The sequence below is a fragment of the Meles meles genome, chromosome 20 (genome assembly GCF_922984935.1).
Source record: "Meles meles chromosome 20, mMelMel3.1 paternal haplotype, whole genome shotgun sequence".
Lineage (NCBI taxonomy): Eukaryota > Metazoa > Chordata > Mammalia > Carnivora > Mustelidae > Meles > Meles meles.
In genome coordinates this window covers 30357155-30375386 of record NC_060085.1, presented here as the reverse complement: position 1 = coordinate 30375386, position 18232 = coordinate 30357155, and the positions used below count along the sequence as shown (strand labels likewise).

At 41.2% G+C, this 18232-nt stretch overlaps 1 protein-coding gene across 4 annotated transcripts in view; it reads right to left on the bottom strand.

The window, feature by feature from the left end:
* PTPRG (protein tyrosine phosphatase receptor type G) overlaps nucleotides 1-18232 on the bottom strand; it is a 696945-nt gene that overhangs the window by 334733 nt on the left and 343980 nt on the right. The gene's annotated exons all lie outside the window — the stretch shown is intronic.

Here is an 18232-nt window from a genome sequence, read left to right as displayed (position 1 = left end):
TGACAGGGACACTAGCACAGAAAAACCGTGCATCATAAACACTGTGGCTCTGGACCCAGGGTGTTTGGTTCCCCAGCGGACATCTGGACCATGTCTAGAGAGATTTGATTATCACTACCGGGAGACGATGCCCCTGGCATCTCAAGGGTAGAGGCCAAATATGCTGTCAAACCTCACAGAATGCACAGGACAGCACCCACCAAATGTCACTAGCACTGGGGTTGAGAAACCCTGTGGCTACAGATGAAATATGGCTATTTGGTTTGCTGCTGTTTCCCTGGTAGGTGGCACTTGCTCAATATATATTAAATGAAAAGATAAAATGACTTTTAGTGTAAAGGAACTCAAGGAAGTATAAAGAAATAACCCCAGATTTGAGACCACCTCTGAAATTCCTGCTTCTTGATTTTCTCTGTGTCTACACTTGGGACTGGTGATAATCTCTACTCCTTCAGCTAACCATCATCTATCCCATCTTCTGAGAGCATGAGTCTGCTCATTTCAATTGTTCAAATGTTCAATTTGTTTATAGGGACTCACAACAAGTGACTGGTATGAAAAATTCCCAAGTATCCCAGGAAGGAAATGAAATGTTTTAGGGTAGTACGATGATGGTGGTAAGTCAATGACATGATTAAAAACTACCCTACGTTAAAAATTTATTGGGGAAATTGATTGGCTCTGTTGGTACAGCATGCAACTCTTGATCTGGGGGTTGTGAGTTCAAGGCCCATGTTGGGTGTAGAGACTACTTACAAAAAAAACTTGGGGCACCTGGGTGAGACCGTTAGGTGTCCAGCTCCTAATTTCAGCTCATGTTATGATCTTGGGGTCCTGGAATGAGGCCGGTGTCAGGCTCCCCACTCAGCATGGAGTCTGCTTGTCTCCCTCTCCCTCTTCTCCTCCCCTCCCAAAATAAATACATAAATCTTTAAAAAAAAGTTAAAAAATTTATTAATTGCTCTGTGTTCTTTAGTATTGCTTAGGCAATGTAAACTGAAAGGAAAACTATTATATGTATTTTTATTAGCATTTATATCTCTGCATTTTTAAAAAGCAAACTTTGAATAATAAGATGATATGGCCAAAGTCCCAGACTAGAATAGAGTTAAGCCAAAAATCCTGTAACTCAGTCCCCTAACTCAGTGCTCTTCACACTATGAATAATCATTTTTAGTATATCTTTTTTTCACCTGGGGATTTTTCAGCATCTGGTGCCGCAACATCAGGAAAAAACTTGAAATGAAAATACAATTGCTTACACACAAATCATTGCAACTTCAAAATGGTATGTCTGCATAGCTAGAATATTCGATATTGCAAAGCAAAGTCAACATTCTGCAACTGGCCCACAGATCCGCTACCAGCCACATGACAAAAGTCTGTGCACACCACTTTCCACATTCCGAATTGTGGATACTGCCCTTTTTACTACTGGCAAACACATTCTGGAAGTCTGAAGTGTCTGCTTGAAGGAGACTGCAGTTACTTCCTAGATCATTTATGCTTGGGAATAAAGCTTACTCCCAAGTCTTATAAAAAAGTCACCCTTTTGGGGGCACCCAGGTGACTCAGTGAGTTAAGCCTCTGCTTTCAGCTCAGGTCATGATCTCAGGGTCCTGGGATCGAGCCCTGCATCGGGCTCTCTGCTCAGTGGGGAGCCTGCTTCCCCCTCTCTCTCTCTGCCTGCCTCTCTGCCTGCGTGTGATCTCTCTGTTGAACAAATAAATAAAATCTTTGAAAAAAAAAAAGTAACCGTTTTCTATACACTGAGACAGTATTAAAAAGGATATTTAACGGAGGGAGAAGTAATTTTTTCTTGATTATTTTCAACATAATGATAATAAAGATGGACTATATCTTTGCCTCAAGATTTGGGGCAGATTTGGTGAAATGGGTAGAAATAACCGAAAACTGTCTAGGAGGGTATGATGCCTAGCTCTTCTAATTAATAGCTGTGTTAGTTGAGACTAGTTCACAAACCTCTCTGAGTCTCAATTTCTTCATCTCTCTCTTTTTAAAAGATTTTATTTACTTACTTGACAGAGAGAGTGACAGTAAGAGAGGAAACACAAGCAGGGGGAGAAGCAGACTTCTCTGGGGCAGGTCCCAGGATCCTGGGATCATGACCTGAGCCAAAGGCAGACGCCCAATGACTGAGCCACGCAGGTGCCCCAATTTCTTCATCTCTTAAAGAAAAGAGAAATAATGATAATAATCATTATCTATATCAAAGATTGGTTGGGAAGATGTAATGAGATGTGAACATACCTAGCACAGTACTTAGCATAAAGTAGGCAATAAATATTTGTTAGGCTGAATTTTGGCCCATAGATAAAGTCTATAAATTGAAAAGGATCAAAGGGGCCAACGAGTAAACTTACTTGACTCCACAGGGTCAAGAGAAATCCTGGCTCATCTTGGCCCAATTTTTGTTTTCCCTTATTTAATAGGTATAGGAAAGAAACAGGTACTTCACTTCTTAGTTCTCCTGGAAAACAATAGCATGTGGGTGGGTCGACAAAGAGCAATGAACATTTGGCTTCTGATTTACAGGGCAGTAGGCGCAGATGGGGGGTGGGGGCAGGGCTAATGTCAGAGCACATGTTCAGGTAAAGAGAACAATGCCAACTTTGCTATGGCTAATTTTTGCCATGATGCAAAATGTACTTAGTTTTTCAGAAAAAAAAATCTATGGTTTTATGTGCTAGATAGCATATCAAATATTTCTTTAAAAACAAAAGTGTCAATCAACAAAGTAGAAGCCAAACAGTAAGGACCATATACACCCAAGATGGGCAATTTAAAAACTGTTGTAAAAGACAGAAAGAAGGACAAAGAACAAGAAGTAGGGAGATATCGCGGGCTAAATTTAAGTGGTCAAGTCATCACTAAGTCATATTCTATGGTACCAAAGTCACTTGCATCTTGATCATTTTGCCCCCATGAGAAAACCCCTGGAGAGAATCCTAAAGATGAGAGTCGCATATGAATGAAGCACTGTGGGAGATCACAGGACAATGGCTCCCACAGAGATGTCATTGATTGTCATCTCTGACCTGCACGAGTTTGTGAAATAGGACTTTTCTTTCCCATTTTTAGAACGCACAGTGTTGTCAATTAACTTGTCAAAGAAGTACCAGTAGCTGGTGTTAGGATCACAAAAGTCAATCTGTCCAACCTCAAGTAGAGCTGCACTCGTCAGACCACATCGTTTAAGCTCCACATCATGCGCATCTATGAAATCCACAGGACTCAGTAAAAACCAAAATAAAATTTGTGTTTTTTTCCCCCCAAAAAGAGAATGCAAAATCCTACGGACATAACAAAACTGGAAACAGAAACAATCACATGACATACACATAAGCATAGGCCAAATCAGATGCATAAACAATCAGGACTGAAACCAGCAACTGATAAAGTTAGAAAAAGCGTCAAAACTCCTCTCAAAGTATTGAGATTAGGGGTTCTGAAGTCCAGCATTAATCAAATTTCAGTCATGCATGCGTGTCATTTACGACTCATGCTCTAACAACCCATCGCCTGCATGATTATTTCTTCCCTATTTTCCTATCCAATGACTTGTTTAAAATTTAAAGGAGGTACAGAGGAATTAAGTCACATAAGCACCTCAAAAACAATTTGGTGATGAAGACAAGACTTGAACCCAGTCCAGACTTCTTTTTATTCATTCAAAAATGCTCCAGCATTTTCTTTTGCTTTACCCCATGTCTCATGGGTGGACACAGAGCAAATGTATTATGGTCAAGGGAGTAGCTCAGAGAGACTGCACTCAGGATTCCAGGTGCAGAAGCTCTAGAGTTTTCTACGTAGCTTTCAAAAAATCGAGAATTATTATTCCCTAAATAATAAAAAGTCTGCGTTATCTGGGCCCCTAAATGAAGTTCAACATACCTCTCTCAAGGTTGCAAAGCTAGGTCAACATTCAGCATCTGCCCAGGCGATCTGCTACCAGCCCCATGAAAAACCAAAGTTAAACATACCTCTCAAACCATTTCATGTACTATTAATAAAGACTAGAAGTCCATAACTTCAGAAACGGGAATATGGATTATTTTGTGGTGACTTATTCCTTTCACATGCCTACACCTCCACGAAAAAAACTCTTAGAAACTCTCAGGCCATTTCTCTGTGTCTGCCTGGCATTTTGCTATGACGATAGATTAAGCAGTATATCTTCACCTTGCAATTTCATTAAGCATTGGCTTTTTCTTTAGGTTCAATCACTTACGACTTTTTATGAGCTCTGCACATATTTACTCAATTTTGCTCTGTAAGCAACCTCTTCTTAAACTGATTGGAGGTAAGGAGCTTGTTTGACATCTGCTTAGAGCACCTGATTGCAAGTTATTCCACTAAGCTTTGTGATCTGAGCATGAGTAAATATAGAGCTGCTTTGCATCAGAAAACAGTGTTTTATTGTTAAAAGTTTCCTTAATTTGTGTAAAAATTACTCCCAAATGCACTGCAAGTGTGATGACCAGTTTGGTCTAACCTACGCAGCATCCAAACACCTGCCAAAATGGCGGGTGTGAACACTGCAGCTGTACCAGCTTCTGGGGTGCCAACAGTGTCAGTAATCTCTCCAAGTTCTAACCAAAAGGACACATTTACACTCAACTTCAACGGGCCATTTCAAGTACACATCATAGATGTCTGAGTTTACTTTCCATTCATATAAAGAGAATAGGGAAATAAAAGCCACTTATAAAAGTTTTAATGTCCAAAGCCATCATCCGGACACCAACAGCTGGGTCAAAATGTGAACCAATGCTAATAGTTCTTTTCGTTCCAGAAGATCTACCTGTTCTGTTCTTCTAGATAAATAGGCCAGGATAATAAAAATCGTCATTCCACATTTGGAACTACATTTTGTATAAATTACAGAGGAACAACACATATTTCATCTGACCACAGCCTAAACGACAAATTAGTAACAGCGTTCAGGACCAAGCCCCTCTGAAGCAGCATCAGATAAATGTCACTAATGTAAGTAGAACACTTACACAATTCATATTATATTCATCCCAGAGCACCGAGGACTGGATCGATTTCCCTTCTCTACTGGTATTTACAGATAACCCTGAAACACCAAAAATAGAACTTAATTCATAATAAATTTCAATTTACATACAAGTCCAGAGAAATGTATGAGATATTCTGAAATCCCTTTTCATTTTAGAGAGTCTCTGATTTTCAGAATAAGATGAGGCAGAAACTCTCTTAAAACGGGTTTTCAAACTTTATGACCACACGAAAAAGTTTATACCCCATATTACATGATTACTCAAATGAATCTGGAAAATAATTAAAAAGAAAAAGCACCCGGGTGATTCCATCTGTTGATCCTCTCCCTTTGGCTTAGGTCATGACCCCAGAATCTTGGGACTGAGCCCCACATCAGGCTCCCTGTTCACTGGAGAGCTGCCCCTCACCCTGACTGTGTGCTCTCTCTTTCTCTCTCTCACAAATAGATAAATAATCGGGGTACCTGGGTGGCTCAGTGGGTTAAAGCCTCTGCCTTCAGCTCAGGTCATGATCCCAGGGTCCTGGGATCGAGCCCCGCATCGGGCTCTCTGCTCAGCAGGGAGCCTGCTTCCCTTCCTCTCTCTGCCTACCTCTCTGCCTACTTGTGGTCTCTATCTGTCAAATAAATAAATAAAACCTTAAAAAAAACAAAACAAAAAACAAATAGATAAATAATCTTTAAAAAAAAAAAAAGGAGAAAAGGGAAAAGAGAGGAGGGAAAAGCTACACAGGAGGACGGGGGGGGGGGGGGGCGTGGAGAAAAAAAGGAAAAAGGAAAAAAAAAAAAAAAGCCCACTACATTAAAGCTTTGTTAAAATGAATCATTCAGATTTGGTTAACTACAGAGAAAAGAAATTTAGATTAAAAAGAACAGTATTTTTAAAACCTTTCCTAAGATAAGACAGATCACTTCAAATGCAGTCTTCGAACAGTAGGAAACCTTAAGTCCAGACAGAAGGAAAAGGTGGTACTATAGTTTTAAATTCCAATAAAAGTACTCATGGCAAAATTCTCTTCTAAGATAAATTCACAGAAGGGGGGGCGGTGGAAACCAAGATCAAGTGCAGGATTGTTTTTCCTTTTCATTTACAGCTTAAAAGCTTCTTGGCAGCACCGGTAATCTATCAGAAAGGGTGAAAAACTGTGCTTAATAGATAATTTTAAGACTTTACTCAAAAAGATGTTAATAAATAGACATGGGCTGGGACTTGGAAGTGGCACCAGCAGTTCGATGAGCACAACGTTCTCCTTTTGCCGTCACCTGGTATAAATCTAAAAATGTGATCACTCTGACTGCATGTTTCTTGCCCTAAAATAAGCAGGAAGCTGTGAAAATGTTTCCAAGTTTCCAGGCCTCAAAGAAGAGAACCGAGAGCCCATAAAGGGAAATTTCTTTAGCTGAGAGTTGCTTTTACATTTTTAAGCATTTGCTCTGAATAACAGAACTATGACCCGTTTAAAATCCTCCATGACAGAACGGTATTTTTCAAATGGCTTCTACTGACTCTGGATCTGGCCATGGACTCTGGGTTTGGTTCACAGATAGAATGTCCATGAGGTGAGAATGTGACAGGTAAGCCTTGCGTCTGCACCCTCAGGATTCAAAAGGACAGCGAGCAACAGTGCTGAGCCCAGGGTTAAAAATGGAATGGCTCAGGATTCTTCATCAAAAGGGACTGGCGGGAAAGCAAATCTTGTGGGCACGGTCAATCCCATACTTGCTGACTCCCAAGAACGCAGTTCCTTTCACAGATCAGTCGTCCTCCAAAACCTGTGACTTTCAATTAAAGTCTTTTGCAACAGAAATATCTAGAGTGCATTTTTTTTAAATTGTACATCTCATCTAAATGACAGGAGGCAACAATGCACTGTCTTTAGAGAAGGTTCCTATTTTAGTTCAGAACATGCTGAGAATTATCTAAAAAGAAAGCCTTAGGCGGCCTGGCTGCTTGATTCACAAGATACCTGTGAGGCTAAAAGCAAGGATTTCTCAGGTATACCTCACTTTCCTGAACTTCTTCAAGGATCAAGTTTTGCTTCTACATCAAACATACCTTAGTGTGGCTTTTTTCAGGGGGTGCTTATACGGTTATGGTTTTTTATGAATTAAAATCATGGAAGGTATTTCCTCCCGATGATCACTTCTGGAAATTCTCTTCACATGTCAGCTATAAATAACACATGATCTCCATGTCCAGAACTTAAGGCTCTGAGATATAACTCCGAGCCCTCGTAGTGTTACTAAGAACTCAAATGTGGTTACCCCCATTTTGCGGCAGACATATAAAGGAAAAGTAAAACACCACGCTCTGAGTCACAGAGCTGCCATGGAAGTCGGTCCTTCCCAATAGACAGCTCTCCATTCTGGGCATCACCGTACCTCCAACAGAATGGGCTCGGTTCTGTTTTGACTGGTATGTATATGTGTGCAAGGTTGTATGTGCACACTCATGTGTGCACATCGGGAGGGTGAAGGAAGTCTCTTGACTGTTTTCTGGCTTTTATTTATCAGTTTCTTAATGTACACCAAACTATGATGACAGCCATGGGAAACCATCAAGGTCATAAATGAATACAGTAGAGCTTACTGATTGTGCTTAAGAGCATGAGGTCTGCAATCAGACCTGCTAATGCTAAATCTCATCTCTGAAAAGGAAAAGTGGGCAAGTTACTTGCCTCACTCAGTCTCAGCTGTCTTGAGGAGGATGCAAGGGGTCCCTACTCCAAAGGTTAATAACTATTTTAAATGAAGTGCTTAGAACAATGCTCCGGTCCAACCCAGGATTAAGTGAGGGTGCAAATATTAATATGATTTTAAGACATACATATTTAATGTAAACAGCACCTCCTTGGATTTGAGACATCTTGCAAATATATAGAAATGTAACATTTTCTCAAAAGGTGGAGGCATTGAAAATGAGGGTAGTGGGGGGGGGGGGTGAAATTAGCAGCTACCCAGAGGTCCAGCATCTAGAGAAGGATAAGGAAAGCTCATCCTTTCTACTTGCTATGGAATGTATTTAATGTGTATTTTTGGAGGGCAGCATGTGTGGGAGGGTATATATGCACACGCATGTCTTGGGCACTCCTATGTCACAAAGAAAGAAGCTGTAGTCAAAAGTTTGGAGAAGAGAGGGTGTCCATCAAAAGCACATGAAGCAGAGTGCTTTCTGTCCATCTGTTACTTGCAAAACTGAGAAGCTGTGCTCCATTCTGTAGATCACACTTTTAAATGAGAAATGAGCAAAACTGGAATGTGCTTGGAGGTGAGAGACAAGTATGGGGGAAGGACCTCAGCTTACAAAAATGTGCAACAGTAAAAAGAAATGTGGGTGCTGGGCGTGGGAGAGAGGTTGGGGGGACACAGGGAGAACTACGCTTGGCAGCTATCTTGAAACCAACTAAAGGCACATATATGGGATGAGGAATGGGGTTGTTCAGTAAACCCTTAGAATAGGAAGAACAACAACAAAAGATTTATGGGGAATTCCACACTCAGGCTGCAAAGATGAAATGGGCTCTATCCTATCCATTCATTCAAGTAACACATGTCATGCATCAGGGACGTGTTAGCCACTGATCTGAGCACCAGGGATATGGCATTTAACAGGAGAAACAGGTTCCTCACCGTGAGAAGATTACAGATATATAGCCTATGTCAACTCAACTGAAAGAAATTAGTAATAGGACCCCTAAGTATTATGCAGACAAATGGCCACTCACACTGAAGACTACATTTCCCAGCTTCCCTTTGCAGCTACATGTGCCCATGGGAGTAAACTGTGACCAAAAGGACAAGAACAGGAGCAGAACAGACAGTTCAACGTACTTAAAAGGAAGAAGACATGCCTTCCACCTCCCTTTCACACCTTCCTCGCCAGAGGACAGATATGACGGCAAGAGCTGGGGTCCCCACCTGAGATCACCGGACATACTATGGACAGCAGAGTAACAAGAAAGAAGCAGCTTGGGTCTCTAACAGTATCATTATATCAGGACTAAATTGCTTGAGTGCAAACTATCATTGAGGACCAGATTCACAATACTGGTTAAGCCACAGTTACATGGGCCACTGTCAAAGCAGATGAATAGGACAATACAATTATCTAGAAAATACAAATACACATGCCCAGAAAAGATACTTGGATTTCGTGAATGGTAGATTACTACAGGTATCCCTGCTTTTCACAAGTTCATGTTCCACCATGTCACATTTACAAAAGATCTACATTAGTACCTGCTTTTCCTAAATGATAAATATTAGAAGATTTTCCTTTCTACCAAAAAAGGTGAAAAGTGAAAACAACATCTGAAGTTTGTATTGTAGCAAGCCATTATAAAGGCAGCACAAACCCCACATAGCCAGAGTGGCCCCACCAAGCTCTCCCTGAACTATAGCCAGCCTCTCAGCATCAAGCTGCCACAGCTCTGAATTGTGTCTGTGAGCATTTGTGCTTTACTTGATCTATTCTTTGCATCCATTCACAAGATGTGTCGTAAGGTATCAGAGAAGACTCAAAGATACCACCTCACACCAGTTAGAATAGCAAAAATTAACAAGTCAGGAAATGACAGGTGTTGGCGAAGATGCGGAGAAAGGGGAACCCTCCTACACTGTTGGTGGGAATGCAAGCTGGTGCTGTCACTCTAGAAAACTGTATGGAGATTCCTCAAAAAGTTGGAAATAGAGCTATCCTATGACCCAGCAATCGTACTACTGGGTATTTACCCTAAAGATACAAATGTAGTGATCCGAAGAGGCATGTGCACCCGAATGTTTATAGCAGCAATGTTCACAGTAGCCAAACTATGGGAAAAGCCTAAATGTCCATCAATAGATGAACAGATAAATATGTGGTACATATATAAAATGGAATATTATGCAGCCATAACCCCCCCCCGAAATCTTGCCATTTGCAACAACGTGGATGGAACTAGAGGGTATCATGCTGAGTGAAATAAGTCAACCAGAGAAAGACAATTATCATATGCTGTCTCTGATATGAGGAATTTGAGAAACAAGACAGAGGATCATAGGGGAAGAGAAGAAAAAAATGAAACAAGACGAAACCATAGAGGGAACCAAACCATAAGAGACTCTTAATCTCAGGAAACAAACTGAGGGTCACTGAATGCAGTGGGGTAAGAGGGATGGAGTGGCTGGGGAATGGACACTGGGGAAGGTATGTGCTATGGTGAGCACTGTGAATTGTATAAGACTGATGAATCATAGACCTGTACTCCTGAAACAAATAATATATGTTCATAGAAGTAAAAAAGAAAAGCCTAAAATGATATTTTGGGGGTCTGGGAATGCCCCCCAATTTTTCCATATAAATTAATGGCAATTCCTCCTTCATCTTATGCCATTTGGGCTTACGAAAGCTTTCATAGGAACATCCTACTTTCAGAAAGCAGAGGAAGACTGTATTGGAAAATTCCAGTCGTAGGGCAAATGCAAGAATATAATCCACTCTAGACCCCTTATGCATCCACCTCCAAGGGGGGCATTCTGACCTATATCAGAATATGCAATGTTAGTGATTCTAATTCTCATTCATACATAAAAATACATAAATATAGGGGCGCCTGGGTGGCTTAGTCATTAGGTGTCTGCCTTCAGCTCAGGTCATGATCCCAGGGTCCTGGAATCAAGCCCTACATGAGGCTCCCTGCTCAGCGGGAAGCCTGCTTCTTCCTCTCCCACTTGCCCCATGTGTGTTCCCTCTATCTCTGTCAAATAAATAAATAAAATCTTTATAAAAAATAAATATGCATAAGTGCATACACGCACATCTACATACATGCCTATAGAGAACTTAGTACGATGAGAGCTGTGTTTAAGACTGACACCTTACTTTTTACTCTAACTAAGATATAGAACTTGGATATATTCCCCCCCACCACGAAGAATCAAAACACCCAGTAGAACAAGCTAAATGTTCTCACAAAGCAAGGTAATTATAACTGCATCCATAAAATATTCAGGCATGAAAACACAGGTGCAGGAATGAAAGATGAGGCCCCAGCCCAAGCCACATATGGCTCACTTGCAGAGAGGAAATTTGCTTTCCCTGGGCTTGATGGCACAGATATCTAATGGAGTGAATTTCTGCAGTGGAGACTATTTTCAAACTAGCTGATCTACTGATTACATGTTTGATGTGAACGCCCAAGAAAGAAAAGACTGGCATCATTGAGGAGACAAGGGGGGAAAACTGTTGGATTATCACATCATGTCCTTTTGCTACTGGTGAGATATAGAGTCTGAAAAACCCAGGAAATGTAGAGAAACAATAAGATTCAAAGAGCAGCAGAGGTCACTACTGTCAATGGGAATCATACTTTGATAATCTCAGATAATCTTTTCCAAAGTCTATTGCTACCAAGTTAAGCAAGGAGTGATGTGGCAGGAATCAACTAAATCAGTTAAGTGGAAACTACTGTTAACAACCAACATTTCAGTTATCACTTATATCATTATAAGCAAAGTGCTCTTTGTGTAGAATCTTTTGGAGCTCCTCAACAACCTGTGAACGGGCCATTGGTTATCATGGCCATTTTACAGATGGGGAAACTGAGGCCTACAGATTAGTCACAACAGATTTAATGAGTGCCTACAGGATTCCCTGTACAATTACTAAGAACATAAAAGGGCAAAAAAAAAAAAGTTTCTGCCTTCACAAAACACAAACTTGTATCCCAGCAACATTTCGGAAAGCCATTAAGTTTTTAAAATTTTATTACTGTTACTCTTCTAATTTGAAAAAAGAATGCACCCTTCCATACCCATTCAGGCTCCATCATTCTCTACTCTCTTATACCATCCCTCTTTTACATATTAATAATCCCTGCCTGGCTTCCTGCAGATATTTGCTTTTGGGAACCCAAGCAAGCACAGAATAGTAGCAGAGGCTCTGCTCAAACAATTTTCCTTTTGTGACCACAAATTCTTGGCCATATGGGTTTCATAATTGGCAGTCCACTCTCCAGACGGCCAGCATCACCATTCTGGACTTTTCATCCCTTAGCTAAAAGTAAAGTACAAAGTGTGTGGAGGGGAGGTAATTGCTTTCCCCTAGCTCCCATCTTGACTGAGTGACTCGTGGCTCTCAGGGATGGCCTGCCTCTCAGGGACGGCCTGCCTTTCAAGAGATATTGAGGCATGTTATACTCAAAAAATCTGCAAGGGAAAGCCAAGAAAAAGTGAGACAAGTGAGTTGTTTCTAACATGACCAAGATTTCCACAGTGGTGGTGGTTTCAAGTTTTGGGTTCAAAGCATGTGGGTTCAAAACCCAGCCCTTTCTCTTCCTGTGCAACTTTGCCAAGTCTCATGACCTCTCTGGGTCTCCTCAACTGTAGAATGAGAATGTAACAGACCCAATGCTGAAGACTGGATGCGACGAGGCAATTGAAAACAGTGCCTTGCACACAGTAAGAACTCAGCAAATGATGGTATTAGGTGTTTTTGTATTTGACCCTTTCAAAGTCTAATGCCAAAGGCACTTGGTCAGCTCATGCTGGGAAGCTCATAATACGTTTAGGATTCATATTTTCCCACATCTTCCTCCTAGCTAAGATGCCTGAGGCTGCCAGAAATAATCACACTATTTGTGATCCTATGTTTATGCAACAGAAACGAAATGGAATTTTATGGTCTGCTGTGTTCAACAGCAATGTGCACATTGGGATAATTCCATGCAGTGCTGTGTAACAAGAATTTATGCAATATCCAGCCAACGATATGCAAAGAATGCAGCTCCTAGGCCAACAAATCTTTACCAAACTATCAGCTTAAGAAGGAGGCAAGCCACCCCACATCTGTAGACTTCATATCACATGCTTTCAGTGGGAGCTACTGAATTGACCTGGAGAGTAAGCAAATACATTCTGGAGGGGGAAATACTTTCTATAGAATGTATGTTTCAAATCATAAAAAGGAAGTGAAAAAATGAATATACAAATGAAGAATAATTATTAAATTGGGGGTAAAATAGTTGGGTGATAAGAAAGGAAGACAGTAGGGGGTGCCTAGGTGGCTCAGTGGGTTAAGCCTCTGCCTTCGGCTCAGGCCATTATTTCAGGGTCCTGGAAATGAGCCCTGCATCGGGCTCTCTGCTCAGTGAGGAGCCTGCTTACCCCCCAACCCCAACCTCTGCCTGCTTCTCTGCCTACTTGTGATCTCTGTCTGTCAAATAAAAGAAAAGAAGACCGCGAAGAAGAGCAGCGTTTCAGGGGTAATCTTAAAAACTTTTGGCCCTAAAGGCTCACTATGGAGTGGAGAATGGGACACCATGTTCTTCATAAAAACAAGAGTTTGCCATCCAACAACCCCATGGATTGAACTCTGAAAAATGTTAAGAAGATCATCACTCTTGAACAGTGTACTGGCACTGTTTATTATTTCATCCTGAGCTCAGGAAGACGACTGGCTCAAAACAACAAAACAAAATGAAACCCCACAGGCTACTATACTTTGAGAGTGTTGAGGTCTTCTGTTTGTCAAATAATGTTCAGTATTCCCCCTCCTTTTCTGCTACTCATTTGTCTCTAACCAACTCATGAGGAAAACAGGTCTTAATAGTAAGTAAAAAAGAAAAAGGTACCAAAAAACTCAAAGCCCATACCCCAAACGGAACGGATACAAGGACCCTCCTTGGGCTGTGAACTTTTTAGCACATTCCTGAAGAGAGAGAGAGCAAGCACACGCGAGACAGCATAGCTCTGATCTTCAGAAAAATCACCAAATGAAACTTGTTGAGACTAACTCTCTGGTGTCTCTGGGTGCCCCTTGAAAGTAAAAAGCAGCACACGATACAGAAACCAATTTATATAAATATAGGTCTTTTATATTCACATCTTCCCAAAAAACACACACATATGCTACAGTCAAGATGGCTGTCACAATTCCATTTTGTATGTACGGCTGTATTTATAGATACAGTGTAGGTAGTAGCTCCATATCTTTCTCTATAAATACACTGGCAATTGTCAACCTGATCATGAAGAATTAAAAGCAATTTGCAGGAGCAAAGAAATACCACATTCTCTGTTATTCCATCACTAAGTATGTCAATATCCAAATTCCAAGCACAAGAAAGGGCATTAGTGATAACTTTAATTAAAACTTGATATTTCATTACTGACAGTTCTGTGTCTTTTATTTAATAGAAATTAATATACACGAATCTGTATTCATAGGATACACACAAAGAAAACAAAAACCAAGAAGCGGAAACTATACACACAAAAACTTTAATGCAGTTCAAGGTCAAAAGGATGTCACTTTGCAAAGAATCCACCCAGAGCTCTCTCTACTCAAACACTGCAGGCTGAAGGGAAGAGCAGGCCTTAAATGTCTGTCCTGGGTCTGAGGTGTGGTGCTCAGTGTGTCTAATAAGCAACCCAGTGTTTCATTTTTCAAGTGCATTTCTGTTCATCTCAGGTCACAACTTAAATGAATCTAACAATTTCATTCATCAACTTTTGGGCAGGATCCACAATGAAAAACCTACATCGAGGACATTTGACTGAATTAATGGGCTTTTCTCAAAGGAAGTTCACAATGAAAAGCATACGGAACCAGAATGTAACTTTCATTTCACAATTAAATGTTGAGTTCTAGTCTAGGAAAGGAATCTCTGGACTAAATATGGGATCATTCAAAAATCACTGAACTGAAAAAGAAAATCACTAAAGAAAAAGTCAGTCCTATAAAGCAATGCAGTTTTTAAAAACGTAAACGTAATTCTTCAAAAAACTAGAATTTTATAATGTGAAAGAGTACTTCAGCCTTCAATCCCAAAGAAAGAAAAACCTCTAGGAAACAATTTGGCTTGGAAGGCTCACACTTGTTATTTTAAAACACAATGCTTTTTGCATGGGATAAATGGCTGATATATTTCTGACATGTTTCTGGTGATGTCTTAAATGTCACGTTAAATAACAAAAAGCTCGGGGGCAGAACATTTGGTTTGGGCTATGCTATTCTAAGGTTTCTCAACAGCAGCACTACTGACATTTTTTTTCACCAAATAATTCATTGATGTGGGATCTGTCCTATGCATTGTTGGATCATTGGCAGCATCTCTGGCTTTCACCCACTAGATGCCAGCAGCGTCATCCTTCCCTGTTGTGACAACCACAACAAATGTCTCCACGATTCACCACATGTCACCCCCTATTGAGGGGTAGGAGGTGGGACGAAAATCACCTTTAGCTGGACATCACTGTTCAACTCCAATCTCCCTGCTTGATAGAGAAATGACATTTTATTATATCCAGAAACTGTCACAGTGTAGTTGATACTTTTACATAAACCTACCAAAGCCGGAAAAGAGACAAGACATTTTCAACCTCTTTATCGCCAACATCTTTGCAATTTCAAAAATAAATCTAAAATTTTTAAAATAGAAAGAAGAACTAAAATGAAGAAAAAAAAAATTAAGCCACCAGTGTCATGGTCTCTTCTCCAAGTCACGTTATCACGGGGGTAGAAAAGCTTTAGTTTTATGGAGACTCCCAAATAACATTCTATCATGTAAAAGCTCATAAACTTCAACTTATTCTAGGAAACACTGATCCCATCCACGAAAGAGAAGTCAATCCCCTCTACGTGATGATTCCTATGATGTCTCTTTCGGTAAATTCATGTAATTTCATCTTCCCAAAAGACATTAAGGGATACAAAATGAACACGGAGGCAAAAGAACAAGTGTGATTTGGAAAATGTGATTGGGTTTCGGTCCTAATTCACTTGAGATGGGAAAAGGTTTCATGGTGTGAGGCTGACAAACACATTCATGTTGTCTCAGTGTCTCGTGAGATCTCGCAGTGAGGCTGCGTTCTTCAGGAGGCAAGAGTAGGTGTCTCCTGGGTTGTCATACTTTCAGGGTGTCCAGGGCGTTGTTCCCAGATCCAGAGTAGAGGGAAAAAGAACTATCAGGGGATGACTTTAACAATTAGATGTAAGCTATCAGAGCAAGCTCCAAAGGCCAGGAAGCTGTGCTTTGTCCGCCCCCGCCCAATATCCTCCACCCCACTGTCAAATGATGTGACTGTGTGTCAGTCACTTAACTTCTCACTCCATACTCCTTATAGTAGGAGAAGGATGACATGGCGGGTAATCTATCATCTGGCTAATTTATCTTCCTCCACACTTCATGGAAAACTCCTTCACACACAGATGGATGGCCGACACAGACAAAACACCCAGGTACAGATGCCTTCCTGACAACCCCTTTCCCAACACCCCCTGCCCATCCCACCCCTTCCTCTTTGAGAAAAGTACACTTCACCTGGAGAGAGGGAAAACGTCCAACTTTACCAAACAAACACTTACGGAATCTTTACAGAGCAATCTTATCTCCAGTTTCTATTAAATATTAAGCTACCACCGTTACAACAGAAAGATAATCCGATTTATAAACCACAGAAATGACACAACTTTAAAGGAGGCCTCAATTTTATAAAGCAAGAAAATCCTATAGTGAGCTTTTAAAGCTTACAGACAAACCACACCAAATACAGCCGCAGGGTTATTTTGTCCCGGTCATGCTTAAAAGGCATCATTCTGCAGACTCAGATGGTTAGCAGCAAACCACAGTGAGTTCCCAAATGAAATCATGCACTTCTCAGAACCCAGCCAGCATGGCCGCATAAATGGGATAGAGGGCTTCTGGCCGACACTCCTGGCCAAGTTCATCCTGTTTCAACAGTACAGGATATAACTATCCTCCAAACAGCCAAGTGGGAGACCTGCCCAGCTGGCAGGAACAGTCTTCAATAGGCCTCTCCCCATATTTAGCTCACGACAGCACACCAGTTAATGAAATTCCAAGGGACAGTTAAGAGCCCTGCCTTAGAATGTGCTCCAAGTCTTACAAAGATGACCGCAGGCAAAGACCTGTTGGCGGGGGCCGAAAGATGTACCATGAGACCAGCCACATTTCCAGTTAGTCAGGCTTTTATTTCCTGGGGAAGCCCTCAGCACTCTGAGCAGAATACAGCTGGAAGAAAAAACATTCTTCATGCTTTGGAAGCTAATGTGCCTACCAATGGAAAAGATCAAATGAACAAGAACAAAAAATAGAAACAGAATTCTGAAATGGAATTTGGTTGCTTAACTATGGAGTTTCCTGTATGTAGTCCAGAATAGAATCCAGACACTTGACAGTCACGGGCGCTCACGCAGTGGCCCATAATGAATGATGGAGAATTATAGGTTAAATAACGACAAGAAGTCACCTATGTGCACTCCAATATGGGTAAGAAAGAATATTGTGTTTTTGAAAGATTTATTACTTTATTTAAGAGAGAGAGTGCACGTGCATGTGAGTGGGGGGACTTATGAAGGGAGAGGGAGAGAATCCCAAGCAGAGCCCCTGCTGAGCAGGGAGCCTGAAGTGGGGTTCAATCCCATGACCCATGTGATCATGACCTGAGCGGAAATCACGAGCTGGACATCTAATTGACCTAGCCACTCCGGCGCCCTGAAAGAACGCTTTTTAATAGACTCCTTTATTGCCAGGACTTTGTGTTCTGTTTTGTTTTCTTTTGTTTCAATCTCCCAACACCATGAACACAGCTAGGACTTGCTGGGGGAGAAAGGAATGAGATGGGACCTCTAAATGACTGTGGTTTACCTGGAACAGCCAACGCCACAAGATGTACGAAGATTTTAAATGTGAAATGTCATTACCAACTGGAGTCACAATGGCACTGCGTGAACAGGAGACGAGGTGGTGCCACCAACCATTCAGTACATTCTTTCTCCAGTATCAGTTGAACCATTCTTAAAATGGCCTTTTAGACCAGCACCTCCCAAATTTTAATGTCTCTGCAGATCATCTGAGGATCCTGTAAAAATGCAGATTTGGTTCTGATTCAGTGGTTCTGGGTAAGGTGTGAGGTTCTGCAATTCTAACAAGCTTCCAGGTGATGCGATATCCCAGGTCAGAGATCAAGCTGAGAGTAGCCAGGATCTCAGTTCCTATGAAAACACGGCAGGCTACCTCAGTATCAGCCTTCTCCTCTCTTCTCACTCAAAGAACCTTGATTTCACTGGAACAGCAACGCACTCAACCCCAGGGATTGGTCATGCGCAAGCCAGCCAGTGCTGGGAATCTCAGTCCTCTCGACCAGATCCCAGCTTGGGGGTGGGAAGATGATCCAGCAGAGGCC